Genomic DNA, 13,840 nt, shown 5'->3' with positions numbered 1-13,840 from the left:
GTTTAATATGCTGTAAGATATATAGTTTAATATGCTGTTAGATATATAGTTTAATATGCTGTCTGCTGTTAGATGTATAGTTTAATATGCTGTTAGATATATAGTTTAATATGCTGTTAGATATATAGTTTAATATGCTGTAAGATATATAGTTTAATATGCTGTCTGCTGTTAGATATATAGTTTAATATGCTGTCTACTGTTAGATATATAGTTTAATATGCTGTAAGATATATAGTTTAATATGCTGTCTGCTGTTAGATATATAGTTTAATATGCTGTAAGATATATAGTTTAATATGCTGTCTGCTGTTAGATGTATAGTTTAATATGCTGTTAGATATATAGTTTAATATGCTGTCTGCTGTTAGATATATAGTTTAATATGCTGTAAGATATAGTTTAATATGCTGTCTGCTGTTAGATGTTTAGTTTAATATGCTGTTAGATATATAGTTTAATATGCTGTAAGATATATAGTTTAATATGCTGTCTGCTGTTAGATATTTAGTTTAATATGCTGTTAGATATATAGTTTAATATGCTGTTAGATATATAGTTTAATATGATGTCTGCTGTTAGATATTTAGTTTAATATGCTGTTAGATATATAGTTTAATATGCTGTTAGATATATAGTTTAATATGCTGTTAGATATATAGTTTAATATGCTGTTAGATATATAGTTTAATATGCTGTTAGATATATAGTTTAATATGCTGTCTGCTGTTAGATATTTAGTTTAATATGCTGTTAGATATATAGTTTAATATGCTGTTAGATATATAGTTTAATATGCTGTTAGATATATAGTTTAATATGCTGTCTGCTGTTAGATATTTAGTTTAATATGCTGTTAGATATATAGTTTAATATGCTGTTAGATATATAGTTTAATATGCTGTCTGCTGTTAGATATATAGTTTAATATGCTGTCTGCTGTTAGATATATAGTTTAATATGCTGTTAGATATATAGTTTAATATGCTGTTAGATATATAGTTTAATATGATGTCTGCTGTTAGATATATAGTTTAATATGCTGTAAGATATATAGTTTAATATGATGTCTGCTGTTAGATATATAGTTTAATATGATGTCTGCTGTTAGATATATAGTTTAATATGCTGTCTGCTGTTAGATATATAGTTTAATATGCTGTAAGATATATAGTTTAATATGATGTCTACTGTTAGATATATAGTTTAATATGATGTCTGCTGTTAGATATATAGTTTAATATGATGTCTGCTGTTAGATATATAGTTTAATATGCTGTTAGATATATAGTTTAATATGCTGTTAGATATATAGTTTAATATGCTGTTAGATATATAGTTTAATATGCTGTTAGATATATAGTTTAATATGCTGTTAGATATATAGTTTAATATGCTGTTAGATATATAGTTTAATATGCTGTTAGATATATAGTTTAATATGCTGTCTACTGTTAGATATATAGTTTAATATGCTGTTAGATATATAGTTTAATATGCTGTTAGATATATAGTTTAATATGCTGTTAGATATATAGTTTAATATGCTGTTAGATATATAGTTTAATATGCTGTCTACTGTTAGATATATAGTTTAATATGCTGTTAGATATATAGTTTAATATGCTGTCTGCTGTTAGATATATAGTTTAATATGCTGTTAGATATATAGTTTAATATGCTGTCTACTGTTAGATATATAGTTTAATATGCTGTCTACTGTTAGATATATAGTTTAATATGCTGTCTGCTGTTAGATATATAGTTTAATATGCTGTAAGATATATAGTTTAATATGCTGTTAGATATATAGTTTAATATGCTGTCTACTGTTAGATATATAGTTTAATATGCTGTTAGATATATAGTTTAATATGCTGTTAGATATATAGTTTAATATGCTGTAAGATATATAGTTTAATATGCTGTTAGATATATAGTTTAATATGCTGTTAGATATATAGTTTAATATGCTGTTAGATATATAGTTTAATATGCTGTAAGATATATAGTTTAATATGCTGTTAGATATATAGTTTAATATGCTGTCTGCTGTTAGATATATAGTTTAATATGCTGTTAGATATATAGTTTAATATGATGTCTGCTGTTAGATATATAGTTTAATATGCTGTCTGCTGTTAGATATATAGTTTAATATGCTGTTAGATATATAGTTTAATATGCTGTTAGATATAGTTTAATATGCTGTCTGCTGTTAGATATATAGTTTAATAAGCTGTTAGATCTATAGTTTAATATGATGTCTGCTGTTAGATGTATAGTTTAATATGCTGTCTACTGTTAGATATATAGTTTAATATGCTGTCTGCTGTTAGATATATAGTTTAATATGCTGTTAGATATATAGTTTAATATGCTGTCTGCTGTTAGATATATAGTTTAATATGCTGTTAGATATATAGTTTAATATGTTGTTAGATATATAGTTTAATATGCTGTCTACTGTTAGATATATAGTTTAATATGCTGTTAGATATATAGTTTAATATGCTGTTAGATATATAGTTTAATATGCTGTTAGATATATAGTTTAATATGTTGTTAGATATATAGTTTAATATGCTGTCTGCTGTTAGATATATAGTTTAATATGCTGTTAGATATATAGTTTAATATGATGTCTGCTGTTAGATGTATAGTTTAATATGCTGTCTACTGTTAGATATATAGTTTAATATGCTGTCTGCTGTTAGATATATAGTTTAATATGCTGTTAGATATATAGTTTAATATGTTGTTAGATATATAGTTTAATATGCTGTTAGATATATAGTTTAATATGTTGTTAGATATATAGTTTAATATGATGTCTGCTGTTAGATGTATAGTTTAATATGCTGTCTACTGTTAGATATATAGTTTAATATGCTGTTAGATATATAGTTTAATATGCTGTCTGCTGTTAGATATATAGTTTAATATGCTGTCTGCTGTTAGATGTTTAGTTTAATATGCTGTTAGATGTTTAGTTTAATATGCTGTTAGATATATAGTTTAATATGCTGTTAGATATATAGTTTAATATGCTGTTAGATATATAGTTTAATATGCTGTTAGATATATAGTTTAATATGCTGTTAGATATATAGTTTAATATGCTGTTAGATATATAGTTTAATATGCTGTTAGATATATAGTTTAATATGCTGTTAGATATATAGTTTAATATGCTGTTAGATATATAGTTTAATATGCTGTTAGATATATAGTTTAATATGCTGTTAGATATATAGTTTAATATGCTGTTAGATATATAGTTTAATATGCTGTTAGATATATAGTTTAATATGCTGTTAGATATATAGTTTAATATGCTGTCTGCTGTTAGATATTTAGTTTAATATGCTGTTAGATATATAGTTTAATATGCTGTCTGCAGTTAGATATATAGTTTAATATGCTGTTAGATATATAGTTTAATATGCTGTAAGATATATAGTTTAATATACTGTTAGATTTATAGTTTAATATGCTGTCTATTGTTAGATATTTAGTTTAATATGCTGTTAGATATATAGTTTAATATGCTGTTAGATGTATAGTTTAATATGCTGTCTGCTGTTAGATATATAGTTTAATATGCTGTCTGCTGTTAGATATATAGTTTAATATGCTGTTAGATATATAGTTTAATATGCTGTTAGATATATAGTTTAATATGATGTCTGCTGTTAGATGTATAGTTTAATATGCTGTCTGCTGTTAGATATATAGTTTAATATGCTGTTAGATATATAGTTTAATATGCTGTCTGCTGTTAGATATATAGTTTAATATGCTGTTAGATATATAGTTTAATATGCTGTTAGATATATAGTTTAATATGCTGTAAGATATAGTTTAATATGCTGTCTGCTGTTAGATGTTTAGTTTAATATGCTGTTAGATATATATTTTAATATGCTGTAAGATATATAGTTTAATATGCTGTAAGATATAGTTTAATATGCTGTTAGATATAGTTTAATATGCTGTTAGATATATAGTTTAATATGCTGTCTGCTGTTAGATGTTTAGTTTAATATGCTGTTAGATATATAGTTTAATATGCTGTCTGCTGTTAGATATATAGTTTAATATGATGTCTGCTGTTAGATATATAGTTTAATATGCTGTTAGATATATAGTTTAATATGCTGTTAGATATATAGTTTAATATGCTGTTAGATATATAGTTTAATATGCTGTTAGATATATAGTTTAATATGATGTCTGCTGTTAGATATATAGTTTAATATGCTGTTAGATATATAGTTTAATATGCTGTTAGATATATAGTTTAATATGCTGTTAGATATATAGTTTAATATGCTGTTAGATATATAGTTTAATATGATGTCTGCTGTTAGATATATAGTTTAATATGCTGTTAGATACATAGTTTAATATGATGTCTGCTGTTAGATATATAGTTTAATATGCTGTTAGATATATAGTTTAATATGATGTCTGCTGTTAGATATATAGTTTAATATGCTGTTAGATATATAGTTTAATATGCTGTCTGCTGTTAGATATATAGTTTAATATGCTGTTAGATATATAGTTTAATATGCTGTCTGCTGTTAGATATATAGTTTAATATGCTGTTAGATATATAGTTTAATATGATGTCTGCTGTTAGATATATAGTTTAATATGCTGTTAGATATATAGTTGAATATGATGTCTGCTGTTAGATATATAGTTTAATATGCTGTTAGATATATAGTTTAATATGCTGTTAGATATATAGTTTAATATGTTGTTAGATATATAGTTTAATATGCTGTTAGATATATAGTTTAATATGCTGTTAGATATATAGTTCAATATGCTGTTAGATATATAGTTTAATATGATGTTAGATATATAGTTTAATATGCTGTAAGATATTTAGTTTAATATGCTGTTAGATATATAGTTTAATATGCTGTTAGATATATAGTTTAATATGCTGTAAGATATATAGTTTAATATGCTGTCTGCTGTTAGATATATAGTTTAATATGCTGTCTGCTGTTAGATATATAGTTTAATATGCTGTTAGATATATAGTTTAATATGCTGTAAGATATATAGTTTAATATGCTGTCTGCTGTTAGATGTATAGTTTAATATGCTGTCTGCTGTTAGATATATAGTTTAATATGCTGTTAGATATATAGTTTAATATGCTGTAAGATATATAGTTTAATATGCTGTCTGCTGTTAGATATATAGTTTAATATGCTGTTAGATATATAGTTTAATATGCTGTCTGCTGTTAGATATATAGTTTAATATGCTGTAAGATATATAGTTTAATATGCTGTCTGCTGTTAGATGTATAGTTTAATATGCTGTTAGATATATAGTTTAATATGCTGTCTGCTGTTAGATATATAGTTTAATATGCTGTTAGATATATAGTTTAATATGCTGTTAGATATATAGTTTAATATGCTGTTAGATATATAGTTTAATATGCTGTCTGCTGTTAGATGTATAGTTTAATATGCTGTTAGATATATAGTTTAATATGCTGTCTGCTGTTAGATATATAGTTTAATATGCTGTTAGATATATAGTTTAATATGCTGTTAGATATATAGTTTAATATGCTGTAAGATATATAGTTTAATATGCTGTCTGCTGTTAGATGTATAGTTTAATATGCTGTTAGATATATAGTTTAATATGCTGTCTGCTGTTAGATGTATAGTTTAATATGCTGTTAGATATATAGTTTAATATGCTGTTAGATATATAGTTTAATATGCTGTAAGATATATAGTTTAATATGCTGTCTGCTGTTAGATATATAGTTTAATATGCTGTCTACTGTTAGATATATAGTTTAATATGCTGTAAGATATATAGTTTAATATGCTGTCTGCTGTTAGATATATAGTTTAATATGCTGTAAGATATATAGTTTAATATGCTGTCTGCTGTTAGATGTATAGTTTAATATGCTGTTAGATATATAGTTTAATATGCTGTCTGCTGTTAGATATATAGTTTAATATGCTGTAAGATATAGTTTAATATGCTGTCTGCTGTTAGATGTTTAGTTTAATATGCTGTTAGATATATAGTTTAATATGCTGTAAGATATATAGTTTAATATGCTGTCTGCTGTTAGATATTTAGTTTAATATGCTGTTAGATATATAGTTTAATATGCTGTTAGATATATAGTTTAATATGATGTCTGCTGTTAGATATTTAGTTTAATATGCTGTTAGATATATAGTTTAATATGCTGTTAGATATATAGTTTAATATGCTGTTAGATATATAGTTTAATATGCTGTTAGATATATAGTTTAATATGCTGTTAGATATATAGTTTAATATGCTGTCTGCTGTTAGATATTTAGTTTAATATGCTGTTAGATATATAGTTTAATATGCTGTTAGATATATAGTTTAATATGCTGTTAGATATATAGTTTAATATGCTGTCTGCTGTTAGATATTTAGTTTAATATGCTGTTAGATATATAGTTTAATATGCTGTTAGATATATAGTTTAATATGCTGTCTGCTGTTAGATATATAGTTTAATATGCTGTCTGCTGTTAGATATATAGTTTAATATGCTGTTAGATATATAGTTTAATATGCTGTTAGATATATAGTTTAATATGATGTCTGCTGTTAGATATATAGTTTAATATGCTGTAAGATATATAGTTTAATATGATGTCTGCTGTTAGATATATAGTTTAATATGATGTCTGCTGTTAGATATATAGTTTAATATGCTGTCTGCTGTTAGATATATAGTTTAATATGCTGTAAGATATATAGTTTAATATGATGTCTACTGTTAGATATATAGTTTAATATGATGTCTGCTGTTAGATATATAGTTTAATATGATGTCTGCTGTTAGATATATAGTTTAATATGCTGTTAGATATATAGTTTAATATGCTGTTAGATATATAGTTTAATATGCTGTTAGATATATAGTTTAATATGCTGTTAGATATATAGTTTAATATGCTGTTAGATATATAGTTTAATATGCTGTCTACTGTTAGATATATAGTTTAATATGCTGTCTGCTGTTAGATATATAGTTTAATATGCTGTTAGATATATAGTTTAATATGCTGTCTGCTGTTAGATATATAGTTTAATATGCTGTTAGATATATAGTTTAATATGCTGTTAGATATATAGTTTAATATGCTGTCTGCTGTTAGATATATAGTTTAATATGCTGTTAGATATATAGTTTAATATGCTGTCTGCTGTTAGATGTATAGTTTAATATGCTGTTAGATATATAGTTTAATATGCTGTCTGCTGTTAGATATATAGTTTAATATGCTGTTAGATATATAGTTTAATATGCTGTTAGATATATAGTTTAATATGCTGTAAGATATATAGTTTAATATGCTGTCTGCTGTTAGATGTATAGTTTAATATGCTGTTAGATATATAGTTTAATATGCTGTCTGCTGTTAGATGTATAGTTTAATATGCTGTTAGATATATAGTTTAATATGCTGTTAGATATATAGTTTAATATGCTGTAAGATATATAGTTTAATATGCTGTCTGCTGTTAGATATATAGTTTAATATGCTGTCTACTGTTAGATATATAGTTTAATATGCTGTAAGATATATAGTTTAATATGCTGTCTGCTGTTAGATATATAGTTTAATATGCTGTAAGATATATAGTTTAATATGCTGTCTGCTGTTAGATGTATAGTTTAATATGCTGTTAGATATATAGTTTAATATGCTGTCTGCTGTTAGATATATAGTTTAATATGCTGTAAGATATAGTTTAATATGCTGTCTGCTGTTAGATGTTTAGTTTAATATGCTGTTAGATATATAGTTTAATATGCTGTAAGATATATAGTTTAATATGCTGTCTGCTGTTAGATATTTAGTTTAATATGCTGTTAGATATATAGTTTAATATGCTGTTAGATATATAGTTTAATATGATGTCTGCTGTTAGATATTTAGTTTAATATGCTGTTAGATATATAGTTTAATATGCTGTTAGATATATAGTTTAATATGCTGTTAGATATATAGTTTAATATGCTGTTAGATATATAGTTTAATATGCTGTTAGATATATAGTTTAATATGCTGTCTGCTGTTAGATATTTAGTTTAATATGCTGTTAGATATATAGTTTAATATGCTGTTAGATATATAGTTTAATATGCTGTTAGATATATAGTTTAATATGCTGTCTGCTGTTAGATATTTAGTTTAATATGCTGTTAGATATATAGTTTAATATGCTGTTAGATATATAGTTTAATATGCTGTCTGCTGTTAGATATATAGTTTAATATGCTGTCTGCTGTTAGATATATAGTTTAATATGCTGTTAGATATATAGTTTAATATGCTGTTAGATATATAGTTTAATATGATGTCTGCTGTTAGATATATAGTTTAATATGCTGTAAGATATATAGTTTAATATGATGTCTGCTGTTAGATATATAGTTTAATATGATGTCTGCTGTTAGATATATAGTTTAATATGCTGTCTGCTGTTAGATATATAGTTTAATATGCTGTAAGATATATAGTTTAATATGATGTCTACTGTTAGATATATAGTTTAATATGATGTCTGCTGTTAGATATATAGTTTAATATGATGTCTGCTGTTAGATATATAGTTTAATATGCTGTTAGATATATAGTTTAATATGCTGTTAGATATATAGTTTAATATGCTGTTAGATATATAGTTTAATATGCTGTTAGATATATAGTTTAATATGCTGTTAGATATATAGTTTAATATGCTGTCTACTGTTAGATATATAGTTTAATATGCTGTCTGCTGTTAGATATATAGTTTAATATGCTGTTAGATATATAGTTTAATATGCTGTCTGCTGTTAGATATATAGTTTAATATGCTGTTAGATATATAGTTTAATATGCTGTTAGATATATAGTTTAATATGCTGTCTGCTGTTAGATATATAGTTTAATATGCTGTTAGATATATAGTTTAATATGCTGTTAGATATATAGTTTAATATGCTGTTAGATATATAGTTTAATATGCTGTCTGCTGTTAGATATATAGTTTAATATGCTGTTAGATATATAGTTTAATATGCTGTTAGATATATAGTTTAATATGCTGTCTACTGTTAGATATATAGTTTAATATGCTGTCTGCTGTTAGATATATAGTTTAATATGCTGTTAGATATATAGTTTAATATGCTGTCTGCTGTTAGATATATAGTTTAATATGCTGTTAGATATATAGTTTAATATGCTGTTAGATATATAGTTTAATATGCTGTCTGCTGTTAGATATATAGTTTAATATGCTGTTAGATATATAGTTTAATATGCTGTTAGATATATAGTTTAATATGCTGTTAGATATATAGTTTAATATGCTGTCTGCTGTTAGATATATAGTTTAATATGCTGTTAGATATATAGTTTAATATGCTGTTAGATATATAGTTTAATATGCTGTCTGCTGTTAGATATATAGTTTAATATGCTGTTAGATATATAGTTTAATATGCTGTTAGATATATAGTTTAATATGCTGTTAGATATATAGTTTAATATGATGTCTGCTGTTAGATATATAGTTTAATATGATGTCTGCTGTTAGATATATAGTTTAATATGCTGTTAGATATATAGTTTAATATGCTGTTAGATATATAGTTTAATATGCTGTTAGATATATAGTTTAATATGCTGTTAGATATATAGTTTAATATGATGTCTGCTGTTAGATATATAGTTTAATATGATGTCTGCTGTTAGATATATAGTTTAATATGCTGTTAGATATATAGTTTAATATGCTGTTAGATGTATAGTTTAATATGCTGTTAGATATATAGTTTAATATGCTGTCTGCTGTTAGATGTATAGTTTAATATGCTGTTAGATATATAGTTTAATATGCTGTTAGATATATAGTTTAATATGCTGTAAGATATATAGTTTAATATGCTGTCTGCTGTTAGATATATAGTTTAATATGCTGTCTACTGTTAGATATATAGTTTAATATGCTGTAAGATATATAGTTTAATATGCTGTCTGCTGTTAGATATATAGTTTAATATGCTGTAAGATATATAGTTTAATATGCTGTCTGCTGTTAGATGTATAGTTTAATATGCTGTTAGATATATAGTTTAATATGCTGTCTGCTGTTAGATATATAGTTTAATATGCTGTAAGATATAGTTTAATATGCTGTCTGCTGTTAGATGTTTAGTTTAATATGCTGTTAGATATATAGTTTAATATGCTGTAAGATATATAGTTTAATATGCTGTCTGCTGTTAGATATTTAGTTTAATATGCTGTTAGATATATAGTTTAATATGCTGTTAGATATATAGTTTAATATGATGTCTGCTGTTAGATATTTAGGTTAATATGCTGTTAGATATATAGTTTAATATGCTGTTAGATATATAGTTTAATATGCTGTTAGATATATAGTTTAATATGCTGTTAGATATATAGTTTAATATGCTGTTAGATATATAGTTTAATATGCTGTCTGCTGTTAGATATTTAGTTTAATATGCTGTTAGATATATAGTTTAATATGCTGTTAGATATATAGTTTAATATGCTGTTAGATATATAGTTTAATATGCTGTCTGCTGTTAGATATTTAGTTTAATATGCTGTTAGATATATAGTTTAATATGCTGTTAGATATATAGTTTAATATGCTGTCTGCTGTTAGATATATAGTTTAATATGCTGTCTGCTGTTAGATATATAGTTTAATATGCTGTTAGATATATAGTTTAATATGCTGTTAGATATATAGTTTAATATGATGTCTGCTGTTAGATATATAGTTTAATATGCTGTAAGATATATAGTTTAATATGATGTCTGCTGTTAGATATATAGTTTAATATGATGTCTGCTGTTAGATATATAGTTTAATATGCTGTCTGCTGTTAGATATATAGTTTAATATGCTGTAAGATATATAGTTTAATATGATGTCTACTGTTAGATATATAGTTTAATATGATGTCTGCTGTTAGATATATAGTTTAATATGATGTCTGCTGTTAGATATATAGTTTAATATGCTGTTAGATAAATAGTTTAATATGCTGTTAGATATATAGTTTAATATGCTGTTAGATATATAGTTTAATATGCTGTTAGATATATAGTTTAATATGCTGTTAGATATATAGTTTAATATGCTGTCTACTGTTAGATATATAGTTTAATATGCTGTCTGCTGTTAGATATATAGTTTAATATGCTGTTAGATATATAGTTTAATATGCTGTCTGCTGTTAGATATATAGTTTAATATGCTGTTAGATATATAGTTTAATATGCTGTTAGATATATAGTTTAATATGCTGTCTGCTGTTAGATATATAGTTTAATATGCTGTTAGATATATAGTTTAATATGCTGTTAGATATATAGTTTAATATGCTGTTAGATATATAGTTTAATATGCTGTCTGCTGTTAGATATATAGTTTAATATGCTGTTAGATATATAGTTTAATATGCTGTTAGATATATAGTTTAATATGCTGTCTACTGTTAGATATATAGTTTAATATGCTGTCTGCTGTTAGATATATAGTTTAATATGCTGTTAGATATATAGTTTAATATGCTGTCTGCTGTTAGATATATAGTTTAATATGCTGTTAGATATATAGTTTAATATGCTGTTAGATATATAGTTTAATATGCTGTCTGCTGTTAGATATATAGTTTAATATGCTGTTAGATATATAGTTTAATATGCTGTTAGATATATAGTTTAATATGCTGTTAGATATATAGTTTAATATGATGTCTGCTGTTAGATATATAGTTTAATATGATGTCTGCTGTTAGATATATAGTTTAATATGCTGTTAGATATATAGTTTAATATGCTGTTAGATATATAGTTTAATATGCTGTTAGATATATAGTTTAATATGCTGTCTGCTGTTAGATATATAGTTTAATATGCTGTTAGATATATAGTTTAATATGATGTCCGCTGTTAGATATATAGTTTAATATGCTGTTAGATATATAGTTTAATATGCTGTCTGCTGTTAGATATATAGTTTAATATGATGTCTGCTGTTAGATATATAGTTTAATATGATGTCTGCTGTTAGATATATAGTTTAATATGCTGTCTGCTGTTAGATGTATAGTTTAATATGCTGTTAGATATATAGTTTAATATGCTGTCTACTGTTAGATATATAGTTTAATATGCTGTCTACTGTTAGATATATAGTTTAATATGCTGTTAGATATATAGTTTAATATGCTGTTAGATATATAGTTTAATATGATGTCTGCTGTTAGATATATAGTTTAATATGATGTCTACTGTTAGATATATAGTTTAATATGATGTCTGCTGTTAGATATATAGTTTAATATGATGTCTGCTGTTAGATATATAGTTTAATATGCTGTCTACTGTTAGATATATAGTTTAATATGCTGTCTACTGTTAGATATATAGTTTAATATGATGTCTACTGTTAGATATATAGTTTAATATGATGTCTGCTGTTAGATATATAGTTTAATATGCTGTCTACTGTTAGATATATAGTTTAATATGCTGTTAGATATATAGTTTAATATGCTGTCTGCTGTTAGATATATAGTTTAATATGCTGTTAGATATATAGTTTAATATGATGTCTGCTGTTAGATATATAGTTTAATATGCTGTCTGCTGTTAGATATATAGTTTAATATGCTGTTAGATATATAGTTTAATATGCTGTCTGCTGTTAGATATATAGTTTAATATGCTGTCTGCTGTTAGATATATAGTTTAATATGCTGTTAGATATATAGTTTAATATGCTGTCTGCTGTTAGATATATAGTTTAATATGCTGTTAGATATATAGTTTAATATGCTGTCTGCTGTTAGATGTATAGTTTAATATGCTGTCTACTGTTAGATATATAGTTTAATATGCTGTCTGCTGTTAGATATATAGTTTAATATGATGTCTGCTGTTAGATATATAGTTTAATATGCTGTTAGATATATAGTTTAATATGCTGTCTGCTGTTAGATATATAGTTTAATATGCTGTTAGATATATAGTTTAATATGCTGTCTGCTGTTAGATATATAGTTTAATATGCTGTCTACTGTTAGATATATAGTTTAATATGCTGTCTGCTGTTAGATGTATAGTTTAATATGCTGTCTACTGTTAGATATATAGTTTAATATGCTGTCTGCTGTTAGATATATAGTTTAATATGCTGTAAGATATATAGTTTAATATGCTGTCTGCTGTTAGATATATAGTTTAATATGCTGTTAGATATATAGTTTAATATGATGTCTGCTGTTAGATATATAGTTTAATATGCTGTAAGATATAGTTTAATATGATGTCTGCTGTTAGATATATAGTTTAATATGCTGTTAGATATATAGTTTAATATGCTGTCTGCTGTTAGATATATAGTTTAATATGCTGTCTACTGTTAGATATATAGTTTAATATGCTGTCTACTGTTAGATATATAGTTTAATATGCTGTTAGATATATAGTTTAATATGCTGTAAGATATATAGTTTAATATGATGTCTGCTGTTAGATATATAGTTTAATATGCTGTCTACTGTTAGATATATAGTTTAATATGCTGTAAGATATATAGTTTAATATGCTGTCTACTGTTAGATATATAGTTTAATATGCTGTCTACTGTTAGATATATAGTTTAATATGCTGTCTGCTGTTAGATATATAGTTTAATATGCTGTAAGATATATAGTTTAATATGCTGTCTACTGTTAGATATATAGTTTAAT

At 24.3% G+C, this 13,840-nt stretch overlaps 1 protein-coding gene across 5 annotated transcripts in view; it reads right to left on the bottom strand.

The window, feature by feature from the left end:
* LOC110527205 (PCI domain-containing protein 2) overlaps window positions 1-13,840 on the bottom strand; it is a 74,419-nt gene that overhangs the window by 46,006 nt on the left and 14,573 nt on the right. The window lies entirely within an intron of this gene.

The sequence above is a fragment of the Oncorhynchus mykiss genome, chromosome 18 (assembly GCF_057628025.1).
Source record: "Oncorhynchus mykiss isolate SJ-2025 chromosome 18, ASM5762802v1, whole genome shotgun sequence".
Lineage (NCBI taxonomy): Eukaryota > Metazoa > Chordata > Actinopteri > Salmoniformes > Salmonidae > Oncorhynchus > Oncorhynchus mykiss.
This window is presented reverse-complemented; position numbering and strand designations above follow the sequence as displayed.